Below are 18,277 nucleotides of genomic sequence, written 5' to 3'. Positions count from 1 at the left end.
GTTTTCCCTAAATAGACGTCCGTCGTATTGAGAACCATTGTCGCTTATAACGGTCTTTGGACATCCAAATTTCAGCAACACTAGTTCGTAGAACGCCTGGAACACACCTTTTCCCGTGGCTGCCCGGAGTGGCTTGCATTCTATCCACTTCGAGAAACGGTCCTGGAACATCACGAGGAAAGTATTACCCCTTTTGGAACGAGGTAATGGGCCTATTAGATCCGTGCAGACCGTATGCCATGGTTCGGTGATGTGGTACGGTTGCATTTTCCCTGGGGATTTCTGTTGGCAAACCTTGTACCTCTGGCATTGCTTGCACCTTCGAACGTATTGGGCTGCTTCACGGAACATCCCAGGCCAATAGTAGCTTTGGGCCACTCGAGATATGGTCTTTGCGATTCCCAAGTGACCAGCTACCGGCTCATCATGGTTCTCCCGCAGTATCAACTGCCGATCCTCTGTCGGGATGCACAGTTTCCACGGTGTTCCCATCTCCGTTTCCGTGAAGTCGTCGGCGCTCCAAAAATGTCGGTATAACCTTCCCTCCTGTATCCGGTAATCTGGAAAATCCGCAGGCTTCTTCGAGACCTCCTGGTATTTCCTAGTATACCAAGGGCATCGGGTCGTGTTCTTGACCACAGAGACCTGTTCCTCTGACGGCAACGGATCCCTGGACAAGGCATCTGCCACTCGGTTCAGGGCGCCTTTTCTATATTTGATCTCAAAATCATATTGTTGCAGAAAGACACACCACCTTGCAATCCGGCCTGAGGGAGATTTTATCGATCGTAACCAGCGCAAACTCATGTGATCAGTGATCACGGTAAAATGATACCCTTCCAGATACGGCCTCATTTTGTCTATGGCCCATACGATTGTCAAGCATTCCTTTTCGGTCACCGAATAGTTCTTTTCGGCACCATTTAGAGTACGGCTGGCGTAGGCGATAACTCGTTCGCGTCCTTCCTGGATCTGCGTTAAGGCAGCCCCGAGCCCGCTCTCGGATGCATCAGTCTGCAACGTAAACGGTTTGGAGAAATCCGGACATTCTAACACTGGTGATTCAGTGAGTTTCTCCTTCAGCGTATCGAACGCTCGCTGTTGCTCCATTTCCCACTTCCATCTTTGCTTTTTCTTCAGCAATAACGTGAGTGGCGTAACTATTTTTGTGAAGTCATCCACAAATCTTCGGTACCAGCTCGCCACTCCCAGAAATCGGCGAAGTTCTCGTACGGTCTTCGGCGGCTTCATCGAATTTATGGCAGCAATCTTGTCCGGATCCGTCGCAATCACTTCTTCGGTTATCACATGACCCAAATATTTCAGAGAACTCCTCACGAACTCACATTTATCTGGGTTGATCTTGAGGTTTGCTTCTCTGAGACGGCGAAACACTAACTTTAAGTTAGCCAGGTGCTCCTCAAACGTTTCTCCCAAGACCACTATGTCGTCCAGATATGCGAAGGCAATTGGGTCCAACTCAGGACCTATGACACGGTCCAAGAGTCTCTGGAACGTCGCACCGGCGGAATGAAGACCAAACGGCATCACTTTGAATTGAAACAGACCTCTTCCAGACACAGCAAAAGCAGTGATGGGCTTACTCTCCTCCGTGAGAGGAATCTGCCAATATCCTTGTTTCAAATCCAACGTAGAGATGTACTTTGCTCGCCTCAGTTTGTCCAATATCCCAGCAATGTATGGCAAAGGGTATGCGTCTTTGACCGAGACCTCGTTTACTGCTCGGAAGTCGATGCAGAATCTGGGGTTTCCATTAGCCTTCTTTACGATAACGACACAGGAGCTCCACGGTGATTTTGACGGTTCTATAATGCCCTCTTCCAACATTCGGTCCACTTCCTGGTCTATTATCTCCTGCATTTTGGGGTTACATGGGCGGTATCTCTGCTTGATAGGCTCGGTCCCGGGCTTCACCTTGATCTCGTGTTGCGCCATTTTCGTCGGTCCTCGTATCTGTTCGAAGACTGTAAGTTCTTTCTCCAGGAACTTCTTCCTGACGATCTAAAGAACTAATCGACGTGTTGTGTGGCGTAGAGATCGGCGAAACGGCTTTCTTTAGCAACTTGCCCTTGAGGAAGCACTGCGAGGTACGGAAATCAATCTTGAAATCGTGCGAAGCCAGCAGGTCCATTCCTAGAACCAGATCCATCGGTAGATGGGGCACCAAATGGAGTCGAGATTTGATCTCCTCCTCCCCAAACCGTATTATGGGCTCGTACATCTTTTTCACGGTGATTGAACTTCCGTCGGCCACTGTGGCCACCATATCTGCGATCTCCGATGGAAAAACTTTCATCCTCCTGCATGCCTCTGCTGCCTTTTTGCTCAAAAAGGACTTAGACGCACCAGTGTCTAGCAGGGCTGCCACTGACTGTTTTCCGATGTGGACAGCGACTATTGGCCGGTTATCCTGCGTGTACGCTGACTGCTTGATTGGGGATGCCATGGAACGGAACTGTCTCTTCCCCGCGGGGCAGCTCCGCTCTAGTTTTCCGAACATCGGCAATCCCTGGACATCACGCCTTGCTTCCCACATCGGGAACAAAACAGCCTCGGCGTTGATTGACACTCCCTTCTCAAGTGTCCGACCTTACCACAACGCCAGCATTGAAGTTCTCGGAGCCTGATGTCTTCGAACCGAACGACCTTCGCATCACGGGGTGGTGTGTCTCCAGGTTTGGCTCTAGCGGATGTAGACTCCCCGTTTGGTGTTTCCTTCCGGGCCTTAGGCGTCGACTTCGGTACATTTTCCGGTGGCTTCATCTCTTCCGGCCTCTTGGACGGTGGAGACTCGACGGTCAAGGTCTGTGGAAGTTTTCGGCGAGGTCTTTCATATACCAGGTGTGGATCATCGATTAGACCTTTATGGGCTGGAGGTGGAGTGTATTGGTCCGCATGCCACTGAACCAACTCGAACACCTTTCCTTTGGACAACAGCTGGGCATAATTGTTGATCTCTTGAAAAGCCAGTGCCTTCTGCAGGGTCGGCAACAGACGCTTCCTGATCATATTCACCTGTTCTTCTTCAGGAGGTCGCTTTGTAGTCAACTTCAAGAACAGGTTCTGCATCCTTGTGACGAACATCAACAGCTTTTCGTCCTCCCCCTGAGTTCGTTTCCTTATTTCCTCTAGAAGCGTTTCCTCGTAGTCGAGGGGGAGGAAAGCTTCACGCAGTTGCTCCTTGAAGTCTTCCCAACCTCTGAATGTACCTCTCCTGGGAATATACCAATCCCTGGCATCCTTCCGTAGTAACTCGAAGATAGATTCGAAGAGGCACTGTCGAGTAACCTTGCGAGTTTCGGCTAGATGTTCGACCTCCTGCAGGAATGCGTTAACGCTGGTTGATCCATCGAATTGTATATTCCACTTATAAACAGGTACGGCTGGCTGATTAAATGATCTATCCATTCCAGTCCTGTTGTCCTGTCCTGTTCTGCCTCACTCCAAACTATCTGATCTGCCTAGATCAGCTTGACCTCCCGTAGCCGTCGTGTGGGCTACATCCTCCTCGGTATCTCTCGAATCCTCGGGTACCAAAAATGGGAACGAAATTCTCCGAGTCGACTCAGCCACCACCGGCCTATTCCCTCGCATGAGCGGTCCAGAAGTTTCCTCTGTCCTCCAGGGACTAGTGAAGTTTAATCGTCGACGGACAGCTTCACAAGCCCTGTTGTGTAACCGCCGGAAGAAACTCAATGAGAAACCTCCCTCGCTATTTTCCTGCTGCAAAATCTGCGTTTGGTCTCCCTTGAAGGTGCCTCCGTTATCAGCGCCGGTGGTTTGTTGGTCTTCCATGGGAGGATCCTCGAAGGAGATAAGACTTACTTCTCTTTCCGTTTGAGATGCTTCACCCAGCTCAGGGTTTTCCGAAACATCCCACATCCCGTTCCGGGTAACTTTAGCTCTGGCCAAGACCACGGCGTCTCCCAGCATCTCGTCTGTTTGTTTCCATAACTCAGACAGCTCGTCGGCCTTGGCCTGTTCCTCCATCGTAGTTGGTCTCACCAGGCTGAGACGGTTCTGTAGGTGTATGAGTCTACTCCTGATACGAGGCTCCTCATTCGCGGTGTTCTCCTCGTCAAAAGCTTGAACATGTTCCACCAAGCTTCTCAGGATTCGACTGGCATCGTTCAGTTCTTCCTCGGTGTCTCTTTCCATGGGACAGAACTGTACTTCCTGTGCCAACACCTTCCTTAGTTCCTTTCGGTTTTCCTGTACGGTTCTGCCGGCTCTACGGCCACGAGCCTCCAGCTCCCATCTCAACTCTTCCGCTCTCAATCTGTTCACCTCCATTATCCTCTGAAAAATATTCTACACAAAAAATACTCTAAAGGGCTCTTCTGTCAGTCCTATAGCAAAAAAAAATCAGGTCCCTGCTCGGGCGCCAATTTGTGACGGCGACTTTCTTCGGATTGTTGATTGTTTACTATTTCCCTTCTTTATTACCTCGGGCGCCAATTGCGATAGGTTTTATAAGGTCGCAATTCCTTACGTCGCTCACTATTATCGACCCTGGGTAGCTTTTAAACAGTTGGAGAAGGGTTCGATTCAATCTAAGATAAGAGCGATTGACCAGTGGTGATTTCTTTCACTAAATGGCAGTAAATGTCTATGAGATCAATAAAAGACACCCTGACAAAACACACTATATTTAACAATATTCGTTCCCTTATGTACAACACCAAATTATATACAATACTATCCTATATATACAATAATGCAAAAGGCTACTAAACACCAAAAGCAAATATTTACAATGCAACACGGTACGGAACGAGAACTAAGCGAGGTGAGCAGGTGGCGTATATCAAGCAGCAGAAATGAGTAAGCAGTGAGCAAGCAAAGTGAGCGATGATAAAAACGGTTAAGTGCGGACAAGCGTGGAAAGCATGCAGATTGGCGTGTGAAATGCAGTCTAATAAGTCAGATGTGACTACCTATCCTGTGTTCCGTACGGTCCGGTTCGATACCTCTTTATTAGAAACAGCAAGCCTGAACAATATCTTCGAATCAGGTCTTGTATCGGCGCATCCACCAAAAATTGATATTAAGTCAGACTGGGCATGGTGACTCACCGAAATGACCACGGTGATCCGTGAATCGGAAATAAGCGACCCCGCTCCACAAGATAAGGAATTCTGTCTGGTGGTCCCAAATAAGAGTTGCTCGCAATAAGGGACCCGACACACAGATTCCACCTGAGAAAGTTGGGTCTTAGAAACAGATGTCAATCAGGGTATTTGTCGGAACATCCACCAAAATAAATCCAAGAAATAAACTTCGTTCGGGGTATACTATGGCGCATCCACCAATTCTAGACTCGAGTCAGACCGGACAGGGTAATTCGCCGAAAAGGCTGCTGTGATCCGGAGATCGGAATTAAGCGACCCCTCTCCCCAAGATAAGGAGTTATGCCTGGTAGTTCCATATAAGAGTTGCACGCAATAAGGAACCGGACAGACAAACTTCACTTGAGAAAGAAAGATCTGAGAAATAAATTTCACTCGGGTATACTTCGGCGCATCCACCAATTCACGACTCGAGTCAGATCGGACAGGGTAATTAGCCCAAAACACCGCGGTGATCCGGAGATCGGAAATGAGCGACCCCTCTCCTCAAGATAAGGAGTTCTGCCTGGTAGTTCCAAATGAGAGTTGCTCGCAATAAGGAACCGGACAGACAAACTCCACTTGAGAAAGAAAGATCTGAGAAATAAATTTCACTCGGGAATACTTCGGCGCATCCACCAATTCACGACTCGAGTCAGATCGGACAGGGTAACTAGCCCAAAACACCGCGGTGATCCGGAGATCAGAAATGAGCGACCCCTCTCCTCAAGATAAGGAGTTCTGCCTGGTAGTTCCAAATAAGAGTTGCTCGCAATAAGGAACCGGACAGACAAACTCCACTTGAGAAAGAAAGATCTGAGAAATAAATTTCACTCGGGTATACTTCGGCGCATCCACCAATTCACGACTCGAGTCAGATCGGACAGGGTAACTAGCCCAAAACACCGCGGTGATCCGGAGATCAGAAATGAGCGACCCCTCTCCTCAAGATAAGGAGTTCTGCCTGGTAGTTCCAAATAAGAGTTGCTCGCAATAAGGAACCGGACAGACAAACTCCACTTGAGAAAGAAAGATCTGAGAAATAAATTTCACTCAGGTATACTTCGGCGCATCCACCAATTCACGACTCGAGTCAGATCGGACAGGGTAATTAGCCCAAAACACCGCGGTGATCCGGAGATCGGAAATGAGCGACCCCTCTCCTCAAGATAAGGAGTTTCGCCTGGTAGTTCCAAATAAGAGTTGCTCGCAATAAGGAACCGGACAGACAAACTTCACTTGAGAAAGAAAGATCTAAGAAATGAATGTCGTTCAGGGTATACTTTGGCGCATCCACCAATTCTAGACTCGAGTCAGACCGGACAGGGTAATTAGCCCAAAACACTGCCGTGATCCGGAGATCGGAAATTAGCGACCCCTCTCCTCAAGATAAGGAGTTCTGCCTGGTAGTTCCAAATAAGAGTTGCTCGCAATAAGGAACCGGACAGACAGACTCCACTTGAGAAAGAAAGACCTAAGAAATGAATTTCGTTCAGGGTATACTCTGGCGCATCCACCAATTCACGACTCGAGTCAGATCGGACAGGGTAATTAGCCCAAAACACCGCGGTGATCCGGAGATCGGAAATTAGCGACCCCTCTCCTCAAGATAAGGAGTTCTGCCTGGTAAATCCAAATAAGAGTTGCTCGCAATAAGGAACCGGACAGACAAACTCCACTTGAGAAAGAAAGATCTAAGAAATAAATTTCGCTCAGGGTTTACTCCGGCGCATCCACCAATTCACGACTCGAGTCAGATCGGACAGGGTAATTAGCCCAAAACACCGCGGTGATCCGGAGATCGGAAATGAGCGACCCCTCTCCTCAAGATAAGGAGTTCTGCCTGGTAGTTCCAAATAAGAGTTGCTCGCAATAAGGAACCGAACAGACAAACTCCACTTGAGAAAGAAAGATCAAAGAAATAAATTTCACTTACGGTATACCTCGGCGCATCCACCAATTAACGACTCGAGTCGGACCGGACAGGATAATTAACCTTAAAGACCGCAGTGATCCGGAGATCGGAAATAAACGACCCCTCTCCCCAAGATAAGGAGTTTTGCCTGGTAGTTCCAAATAAGAGTTGCTCGCAATAAGGAACCGAACAGACAAACTCCACTTGAGAAAGAAAGATCTTAGAAATAAAATAAATTACAAATAAATCACACTCGGAAAGTATCGATGGAACACAGGAAAGTCACCGATAATACAGACAGGAATAAAACGGTTCTTACCAATCCTAAGAATTTCCCACTTCACTACAGGAACTCAAATTCTTTTCGTGTACGGGCTAAGTGTCAAATTCACGAATATAAAATACGGCACTAAAACGTCCAACGTTCAAAAGAATAATTGCAAACTAAAAATTAAACTCTAAATTGTTACTCAAGAAAATCCGCTCAATAACTATGAAAATATATAGCTCGAAGACGCCGACAGGAGTAAATCGGAAAATATCTTAATACTTCGAAGACACCGGCAAGAATAATCCTCCTTTTCCGAAATATTTCACTTGTAATCTCGGTTGGAAGGGGAAAATTTCGAGTCTCGAAATCGGCGGTGTACCTATGAAAAACGAACGACAACATGTAAAAAAGAACATATTGAAGAGATAACGTCTATCGCGTTGTCGCTCGAAAGTTTTTATACATAGGCTGATATTTGAAATTGCATCGTTATATTTTCATGAAATAAATAAATCAGAAATTATTCCAAATGAAAATTTCTGAATTGGACGAAAAATACCTTCACTGCTCTCAATTAAAATTTTATTTTCACCTACTCATATGACTGGTAGAATAATGATGGAATTCTAAACCTGGGGCAAATTATACTGGGTGATTTTAATAAAATAATTATTGAATTCTAAACCTGGGGTAAATTATACTAGGTGATTCTAGTAAAATAATTATTAAATTCTTAACCTGGGCTAAATTATACCGGGTGATTCTAGTAACGAATTTCACTTCGTTACAATATATATATATATATATATATATATATATATATATATATATATATATATATATATATATATATATATATATATATATATATATATATATATATATATACAGGGTCTTTCACGAGGAACCTCACCCATATTTATACGGGAAACGACTGAACGTATTTTCATGAAATTCAGCACTTATAAGTATTTCACGATCTAAAATATTTTCAAGGTATGAGCACCTCCGGTTTTTACGGAAATGACGTCAACTTCCGTTTTTCGAATTAGAACATAATTTTTTTATTGCAGAAATATATTCCTTAGAAAATTTCAAGTTATTCTGATGTAACATTTTTCAGTTTTGGTTGGAAAATTCTCTCTGAGCGGGAAAATTCGAAAAAAAATCGAAAATAGAGCTCCGCTGAAACAAGAATAACTTCGAGGTTTTCGGATGGAAAATTTTCATTTTTGGGATTTTTCAAGATGTAAGATTGATGTATCCACTTTAAAAATCAAAATCGCGATTCATGATACAGGGGGTGAAAAAATCGCTTTCAAAGTTAGGGATGACAAAATCGTGAAAAATCAATTTTTTCCAATTAGAACCCCATTTTTTTATGGCAGATATTGAATCTACGTTAAAAAATAATGTGAGTGTATGCATCACAACCTTGCCCTAAAATGGATATTTTCTGAGTTATTCACAAAAAACTGTTTTTCGTCTTGAATTTTCAGCTTTTTCTTTTCCCTTCACGCCGAAAAGATGAAATTTTCAGGAACTGTTACTTAAACCATGTTTTAGATTTTACTACCCTAATATGCAAGAGAAAAAAGTTACCATGTTTTACATTCTTTTTTTTAATGATAGATATCATTAATTACATCTGCCAAATTCCTCTTTATTCAGTAGCATTTTGTGTTTACTAATTTGGTGATAATTCGTATTAAGTTATAAAATCGATTACTATGCCTAATTTTACAAATGAAGATTATTTAAATCTCATTCTACTTCATGGAGAACGTAATAAAGTTGTAGATAGAACGATTCGACTGTTCATTGAGAGGTTTCCTGACCGACCCAGACCAACGAGAGATACCATTAACAGAACCATGACAAACTTGAGAAATGTCGGATCTTTCGTTAAGAAAACTATACACAGAGAAAAAAGTGTAGTAGAAGATGAGAACAACGAAATTACAGTTCTTGCATATTTTCGTGTGAATCCTCAAAATTCTCTCAAAGATGCCGAGATTGATCTGGGATTATCTCAATCGAGTGTTTGGAGAATATTAAAAAAACATAAAATGCACCCATATAAATTCAATAGGGTACAGCATTTGAAGGAAACTGATTTCGTCAGGAGAACAGAGTTTTGCGAAGCTATGATGATTCGATTTCAAGAGAATGAAAACTTTTTGGACTGTATAATTTGGACAGATGAATCTAAATTCACAAAGAATGGTTCTTTCAATAGGCATAACAGTCATTATTGGGATGAAGAGAACAACCACCACTTCAGACAATGGAACTTTCAAGAGACCTGGAGTTTCAATGTTTTTCGCGCCATCAAAAATAATGCAATTCTCAATGTTCACATTTATGATGGGCTTTAACTGGTAGGATAGAACACTACAAATGTTTGCATTATTTAAAGAATGTTCTTCCTTAGGAGATAGATATTCTGACATATTGACTCAAATAATTGAGCCTCAAGTACAGAACCATAATGACTTATGGTATCAACAAGATGGCGCGCCTCCACACAATTCACTCAATGTGTCAAATATCCTCTACAGGCTATTTGAAGATCGATGGTTGGCGAACAATGGTCCACATCTTTGGCTACCACGTTCTCCCGATTTAACTCCTTTAGACTATTATGTTTGGGGTAGGATAAAAAATATTGTCTACTCAACTCCCCTGACTGATAAAGAGGACTGCATAGAACGAGTCAGAAATGCGTTCAGGTTTGTTTAGATTTTAAGATTCATAGTTTTGAAAATCAATTTGGTTTTTAAACACTTTTGCAGATCTCTTCCTCCCGATGAAATAAGAAGAGCAACGCACGAAGCATTCCTGAGACGTATAAATAAATGTCTAGAAATTAACGGTCAAAACTTTGAGCATCTTCTCTAGTTATAACTGCGAGAGTTTGCCATGGTTCTCCTAATAGTAACTTGAAGTCGGTTTCAAGAAGGGGTGAAAAATCTACAGCATGGTTCAAATAACAGTTCCTGAAAATTTCATCTTCTTGGCGTGAAGGTAAAAGAAATAGCTGAAAATTCAAGACAAAAAACAGTTTTTTGTGAATAACTCAGAAAATATCCATTTTAGGGCAAGGGTGTGATGCATACACTCACATTATTTTTCAACGTAGATTCAATATCTGCCATAAAAAAATGGGGTTCTAATTTGAAAAAATTGATTTTTCACGATTTTGTCATCCCTAACTTTGAAAGCAATTTTTTCACCCCCTGTATCATGAATCGCGATTTCAATTTTCGAAGTGGATACATCAATTTTACATCTTGAAAAATCCCAAAAATGAAAATTTTCCATCCAAAAACTTCGAAGTTATTCCTGTTTCAGCGGAGCTCTATTTTCGATTTTTTTTTCGAATTTTCCCGCTCAGAGAGAATTTTCTAACAAAAACTGAAGAATGTTACATCAAACTAACTTGAAATTTTCTAAGGAATCTATTTCTGCAATACAAAAATGGTGTTCCAATTTGACAAACGGAAGTTGAAGTCATTTCCGGAAAAACCGGAGGTGCTCGTGCCTTGAAAATATTCTAGACTTCATCAGCATCGTGAAATACTTATAAGTGCTGAATTTCATGAAAATACGTTCAGTTGTTTCCCGTATAAATATGGGTGAGGTTCCTCGTGGAAGACCCTGTATATATATATATATATATATATATCCTTAACACATGTGATTATCCCGGGACTCGGATGTCACGCAGGTAGCTATAGCTTCCTACGTGGTGATGTTGGTTGTTTCCCGAAAACCCATTGGGTCTTCCTGCTGAAACCACAAATAGACGGCTGGCTTCTGTTGTTGACTCTGTTTGTTTGTTGTTTGTTTCAGGTGTTGCTCATCCTAACACTTTTGCACCGTACTAATGAGGGCCTAAAGCCCGAAACACGTGTCTACGGTTAGCATTTCTCTGTGAAGGACTGTCCTTATCCTTTTGTGCTTTGTTTTATGAACAAAAACCCTCGTTATCCTTAACACATGTGATTATCCCGGGACTCGGATGTCACGCAGGTAGCTGTAGCTTCCTACGTGGTGATGTTGGTTGTTTCCCGAAAACCCATTGGGTCTTCCTGCTGAAACCACAAATGGACGGCTGGCTTCTGTTGTTGACTCTGTTTGTTTGTTGTTTGTTTCAGGTGTTGCTCATCCTAACACTTTTGCACCGTACTGATGAGGGCCTAAAGCCCGAAACACGTGTCTACGGTTAGCATTTCTCTGTGAGGGACTGTCCTTATCCTTTTGTGCTTTGTTTTATGAACAAAAACCCTCGTTATCCTTAACACATGTGATATATATATATATATATATATATATATATATATATATATATATATCGGGTGTCCCAAGGTGAGTGGCCTATTAGATTATTATGGAAACTATTGATGTTAAAGATTTCAAATTTTATGGATAGATATTTGGCCATGTTAGGTTCATTTTTAAAATAATTTCACATTTCCAGTGTTGCCGGATGTACCACAATTTGGCAACAACTTTGTTATTTTGAATAGGACATCCGGTATTTCTATTTTTTTTATGATACTCCATAAAATATTAAATCTATTCACTCTTACTTTTCCATCCCTATCTTCAACGGTTTTTGAGTTATTAATTATTCTTCGAAATTTTTGATCAAATTGGCGTTTTACGAAAATGACTCTAGTTCGTTCAATATTTGAGATTTAAGTCAAAAATTTTGCAAGTCGTTAGATATTGATCTGATCTGTGTCACTGCTCTTGAATTATGGTTGTCAATAATACAGGACGGACCAAAAAAAATCATCATTTGCCAAGTTACAAAATTGTAAAAAAGTCTATTTTTTCAAATTAGACACCTAGTATATTTTTCAATTTTTGGAATCAGTACAACACACTCTACAATTTTTCTATTCACGTCCCTATACCTATCTCAACTGATTCCGAGTTATATGCGTTATATGTGTATATGTTTCTTGAGCCATTATTTATAGAAAAACCTCGGAACAAAACACCTGTTAGGCAATTATTGTTTATTTTGACATTTATGGATTGAACTGATTCATTGATATATCGATCTATAAACCACATAGAGAACATAACAATACAAAAGATATTAACACTTATTGAATCAATGTGAAATCTAATAAACGCATATAACTCGGAATCCAGTTGAGATAGGTATAGGGACGTGAATAGAAAAATTGTAGAGTGTGTTGTATTGATTTCAAAAATTGAAAAATATACTAGGTGTCTAATTTGAAAAAATAGACTTTTTCACAATTTTGTAACTTGGCAAATGATGAATTTTTTTGGTCCGTCCTGTATTATTGACAACCATAATTCAAGAGCAGTGACACAGATCAGATCAATATCTAACGACTTGCAAAATTTCTGACTTAAATCTCAAATATTGAACGAACTAGAGTCATTTTCGTAATACGCCAATTTGATCAAAAATTTCGAAAAATAATTAATAACTCAAAAACCGTTGAAGATAGGGATGGAAAAGTAAGAGTGAATAGATTTAATATTTTATGGAGTATCATAAAAAAAATAGAAATACCGGATGTCCTATTCAAAATAACAAAGTTGTTGCCAAATTGTGGTACATCCGGCAACACTGGAAATGTGAAATTATTTTAAAAATGTACCTAACATGGCCAAATATCTATCCATAAAATTTGAAATTTTTACTATCAATAGTTTCCATAATAATCTAATAGGCCACTCACCTTGGGACACCCGATATATATATATATATATATATATAAGGGTTCATATTATCATATTATGTAATTATATATATATATACGGCAAGTACTTTTCCCTCATTAACAGATGGGATGGCTCTTGGCAGCGATGCCCGGGTCATCTGACTGATCCACATTGCGTGTGAAGGTAAAAAAAAAAAAAAAAAATAAAATAAAAAAAAAATATATATATATATATATATATATATATATATATATATATATATATATATATATATATATATATATATATATATATATATATATATATATATATATATATATATATATATATATATATATATATAATTACATAATATGATGATATGAACCCTTATTAATAAATAGATCCTTTCCTTCAATCCCATAAGAACCATATATTACAATCTATCTAATTGCAGATTCAGCATTTCATCTTTATGAATAGGCCTTTGTTTCACTTGTTATTGAATTGTTATTCACCTAGGAATTTAGATAAGAAAATCTATAAAGGGGACTGAATCTGTGTACTCATTAAGAATTGATTGTGAACTCACTAAGAACTGATTGTGAATCCATCTAAGAAAGATCGATTAGAGCTTACTAGCATTGTATTGAGTTTTTCCAACACAAAAAATATATTTGGCGACGAGTTGATGGGATTGTGCCGTTCTTATTAGAGAAGAAAATTTGGTGACATTGATTGTGCCATTTTTCCTGCCAGAAGAAGAAGTTCCTGCAGTGATCCAAGAATTCAACTCAATCAACATCGATCTTCCTAGGACGTCGGTTTCAACCGATCAGCACAACCGAACAGAGAGTAGAAAACCACCCAGAAGCCTTGATCACCTGAGTAGCGCCCCGTGACGACTTCACAGAATACAATTCGATGAGCAAAATCCTTTCCAATTTTTTCTTCCCAGTTTACTTATTCTTGACAAAAAGAGTCATACTTTCTAATAGTTTTGTGTGTAAAACTGTATCATAGTTTTTCCTAGGTTTCTTTAAAAAACCGACATAAGAGTTTTCCCTAGGTTACTCATTTAAAAAACCGATAACTATATTTTACTTTATTGTATCAATAATTAATCAAGATTACGTCAGTAAAGCATTTTAAAGGTAAAAAAAAACATGAAGAAAAAATAAATATGGCTCAAGAAAGAATAGATTGAACATTGCCAGAAAAATTTGGAAAGTTAATACCTAGATTTTCAGGAGAAGAAAATGAGTTGCATTCGTTCTTACGTAGCGCAGAACAATTTTTATTCATACTTGCAAATGAAGCCCAAATAATTAAAGATTATTGCTCCGCAGTTGTGAAATCGAAACTTACTGATCGTGCATTAGCAGAGGTATCTACTTCTGATATACCTAACAATTGGGACGTTCTTAAACGATTCTTAAATACGAAATTCGGAGATCAAATAAATTTAGATGTATTAATTCATCAATTGCAATTTTGAGCAAAGAAGCCACATGAAGACATGTTAAATTTCATTGATAGAATAATTTCGTTGAAAATTCGAATTAATTATAGAATAGATTCAGATCCTATGCCTGATCCAGAGAAATTAATTTATAAATCAAATATTTTAAAAATATGTAAAACAGTATTGATATCGAATTCCCCTATAGAATTACGAACTTATTTGATTACTAACAATGCATTCAACTTTGATAATACCGTAAACGCTGTAAAAGATTATTTATGTAAAATGGCTCAGTATGAATTATTAGACAAAAGTCTACATAAAAATGTATCAAGAAATAATTATTCCGATCATCGCAATAATACAAACAAATACATACATCATTTTTCAAATAATAATTATCGAACGCAGCATTATGAAACTCAGCATAGATTTCCTTCGAGACCGATACAATTTACGCAACGTCAAGTAAATACTCATTACCCTACGCAACGTGAAACGTTTGGTGTTCCAAGTACGTCGAGAAATCAAAACGTTTTCAAACCGAATCCAAATCAAAAAATTACTACCCCACCTGAAAGAATGTCAGTACAGACACGAGTTTATCCGCAAAAGAGATCTAATTATTCAACCCAATATCAAAATAATCCCCAGAGAAAATTCTATAATAATAATGATCGAAGCTCTGATTTTCTCGTAGAAGAATTAACTAATATTGATATAAATCCAAATAAAAAAAAATTTTTTTCACAACTTTCTACATCGAAAAATAATTTCTCAAATAAACTGAATTTTCAAGACCCTACTTTAGAAAACGAACTGACATAAATCATACGTTAGATGATACGAATCAAAATCCTATTGAAGTACCAGTAAACCTTAGTCATTTAGAAACTGAAAAAAGAGATTTATCACAAAAACAGAAACTGCGTATTGCAAATAATCTTAGAAAATTAAATGAAAAAACTATTGACATTAATCATCCAAAACCGGAAATAAACAATCTATTGTCGAAACATATAGAAATAAATAATATTGAAAACGTGATTTTCAAATGCGTAATAACTAATGATACGAATAATAATGAAACCAATGAAATTGAAAATAATGAAATAATGGAAGAAAAATTGGATAAACCCTCTGAATTATTAAATACTATTGAATAAAAATGATGATTTTTTGGTTCATAAATTGATAGAAGATGTAAATGATCATAATTAATTAACATACCAAAACTTTTTAACTTTTAACAAAAATGATACTATCAAAAATTACGTGAATATTAGAGACAAAGAAGGGAACTTATTTGAATCCCCTGAAAATTGCGCCCTAGCACATTGTGTATCACAAGAATGAATACGGTGGAATAGGAAAACTGAAGAATCAAAATGAATTAGTTGGCGAAGTTGCCACAATCCGAGAAGATAATAGGAATATTTATTATTTGATTACTAAGAAATGTCATTATGAAAAACCTGAATATGAAACAGTTTTTCAGTCACTTTTAAATCTTAGAAAAATATGCGATATTAATGACGATAGATTTTTAGCTTTACCACGAATTGCATGTGGATTAGATCGACTAGAATGTTCAATTATTTCGAAAATGTTTAAATATATCTTTGGTGAATCCAATATGAACGTGATTATTTACCATTTACCAACAGATCCTAATGAGAATTCAATTGAGTGTAATGGAAAAGATGATGATCTTATTTCAATTGCAAATCAGATAACTGACGAAGAGTTAGATGAATGCTTAAATCTTTTGAACTCCGCAGACGAAAATAGTAAACAAGATGAAAATATAATTGACTTCGAAACTCAAAACGTTATTATTCATGACGATATAACTATTCATAGCAATATTGAAAATCCAATTTTTGAAATACCTTATACAGAAAGAAGTATTAACTCATCTAATCTACAGATAATATTTAAAGAAGCATCTAATTATAATGTTACAAAAATTAAATTATTCGGAGCAAAACTCAGATTTGTTGTTTCCATAAATTCAATTGAAAGCGATTTATACAAATTTATTAAAGAATATATCAGACCATAATACATACATACTACATACATACATACTATACATTATATTTTAAATCACCAGAATTAGAAAGACCACTTATACGAATTTTGCAAGAGAAATTCGATTATGAGAGTTTTGATTTAAAAATTTCAAGAATTCTGTTAGAAGACGAGGAAGACATAGATGAAAGACAACTTAGAACCACTCAGTATCATGAAACCAAAACGATACATCGAGGATTAAGAGAAATTCTTATTAGTTTGAAACGTAAATTTTATTGGCCGAACATGAAAAAAGATGTTCAGAATTATATAAATTCGTGTGAATATTGTCAGAAAAGTAAATATGAAAGAACACCAATTCAATAACAATATAAACATAATCCTGTTGGTTCTAAACCCTTTTCTCATCTTTATTGCGATACAATACGATTTGGTCAAACATATTGTTTAAGTATAATAGATTCATTTTCTAGATAAGGACAATGTTATCCCTTACTTCAAAAGAACGGATTACAAATTGTAGATAAATTAATAATTTATTTCAGCCATTATGGTATACCTAATAGAGTAACATGTGACAACGGAATTGAATTTGAATATAATGTTGTACAAGATCTATGTAAATTGCATAAAATTGAAATTCATTACATTACAAATTATAACCCAAATTCGAATGCATTAGTGGAACGATTCCATTCAACACTTATAGAACAATTGCGAACTATTGAAGTAAAGACAGTAGTTTTCAAAATGAATTAGCTCAAGCTTTATTAAGTTATAATAATTCAAATCACTCAAGTTTAGAAATGACTCCCATGCAGATTATCAAGGCAGACTTAAATTACTCATTACCCATTGAACGTACGCATAATGAACAAGTTCAAAATTATGTAGAAAATTATATTGAAAATTTGAATGACTTCACAAAACGAATAGAAAAACAACGAGATGAACAGTTAAATCGCTTAAAAAAAACGAATTATAAGAGACGTGCGAAAGAAGATCACCCTCTTAATGAAAACCCTACTTATATCAAAGCATCAATTACAAGAAAACTTGATCCTGCATTCAAAAAGATAGATGCGAAAGGAATTGATTTACATCGTATTCAAGACGATAAAAATAAACATATTTATCATGAAAAAATATTGAAACAACGAAAAAAATAAGCTTCAAATTTTATTTGCAGATTCAAAAATGGACAAAACAAATGGTATACTACTTACTCTAATAATGATAATCCTATGGACAAAAATAATTATCATAATAAACGCACTCGAAATCATTCCCTTAGAAAATAATATATTAGCTGTTTTATTAGGAAAAGCCTATGTAACGAATAAGAATCTACAATTGATTTATCACATTGATTTAAATAGGATAGAGGAAATAATTTTTAAATATCAAAAGGAAATTGAAAATCTAAAAGACCAAAAATTAGGTTTTGCTCAGACAGCAAATTATAAATATTTACAACATTTAAATGATATAAATTTTAAAGCCCTTGAAGATATTCTTAATGAAAGTATTAAAACTAAAAGAGGATTAGTTAATCTTGTTGGCAAAATTTCAAAAATATTATTCGGAACGTTAGATTCAGACGATGAAGATTTATATCGAAACTATTTTAATAGCATACAGAAAAATGAGAAAACGCTCACGAAAAATCAGAAGCAAATAGCTACAGTTGTAAACGATCTTAAAGATAAATATATCACTAAATTCAAAAATATGAATGAAAATTTGAAATTATTATCATACAAATT

The 18,277-nt window shown here is 37.8% G+C and overlaps 1 protein-coding gene across 1 annotated transcript in view; it reads right to left on the bottom strand.

Moving 5' to 3' along the window:
* Positions 1 to 18,277, bottom strand: part of LOC123671129 — a 503,163-nt gene that overhangs the window by 373,426 nt on the left and 111,460 nt on the right. The gene's annotated exons all lie outside the window — the stretch shown is intronic.

Source organism: Harmonia axyridis, chromosome 1 (genome assembly GCF_914767665.1).
Source record: "Harmonia axyridis chromosome 1, icHarAxyr1.1, whole genome shotgun sequence".
Classification (NCBI taxonomy): Eukaryota; Metazoa; Arthropoda; class Insecta; order Coleoptera; family Coccinellidae; genus Harmonia; species Harmonia axyridis.
Note: the sequence above shows the minus strand (reverse complement) of the source record. Positions and strands in the feature narration are given on the sequence as shown.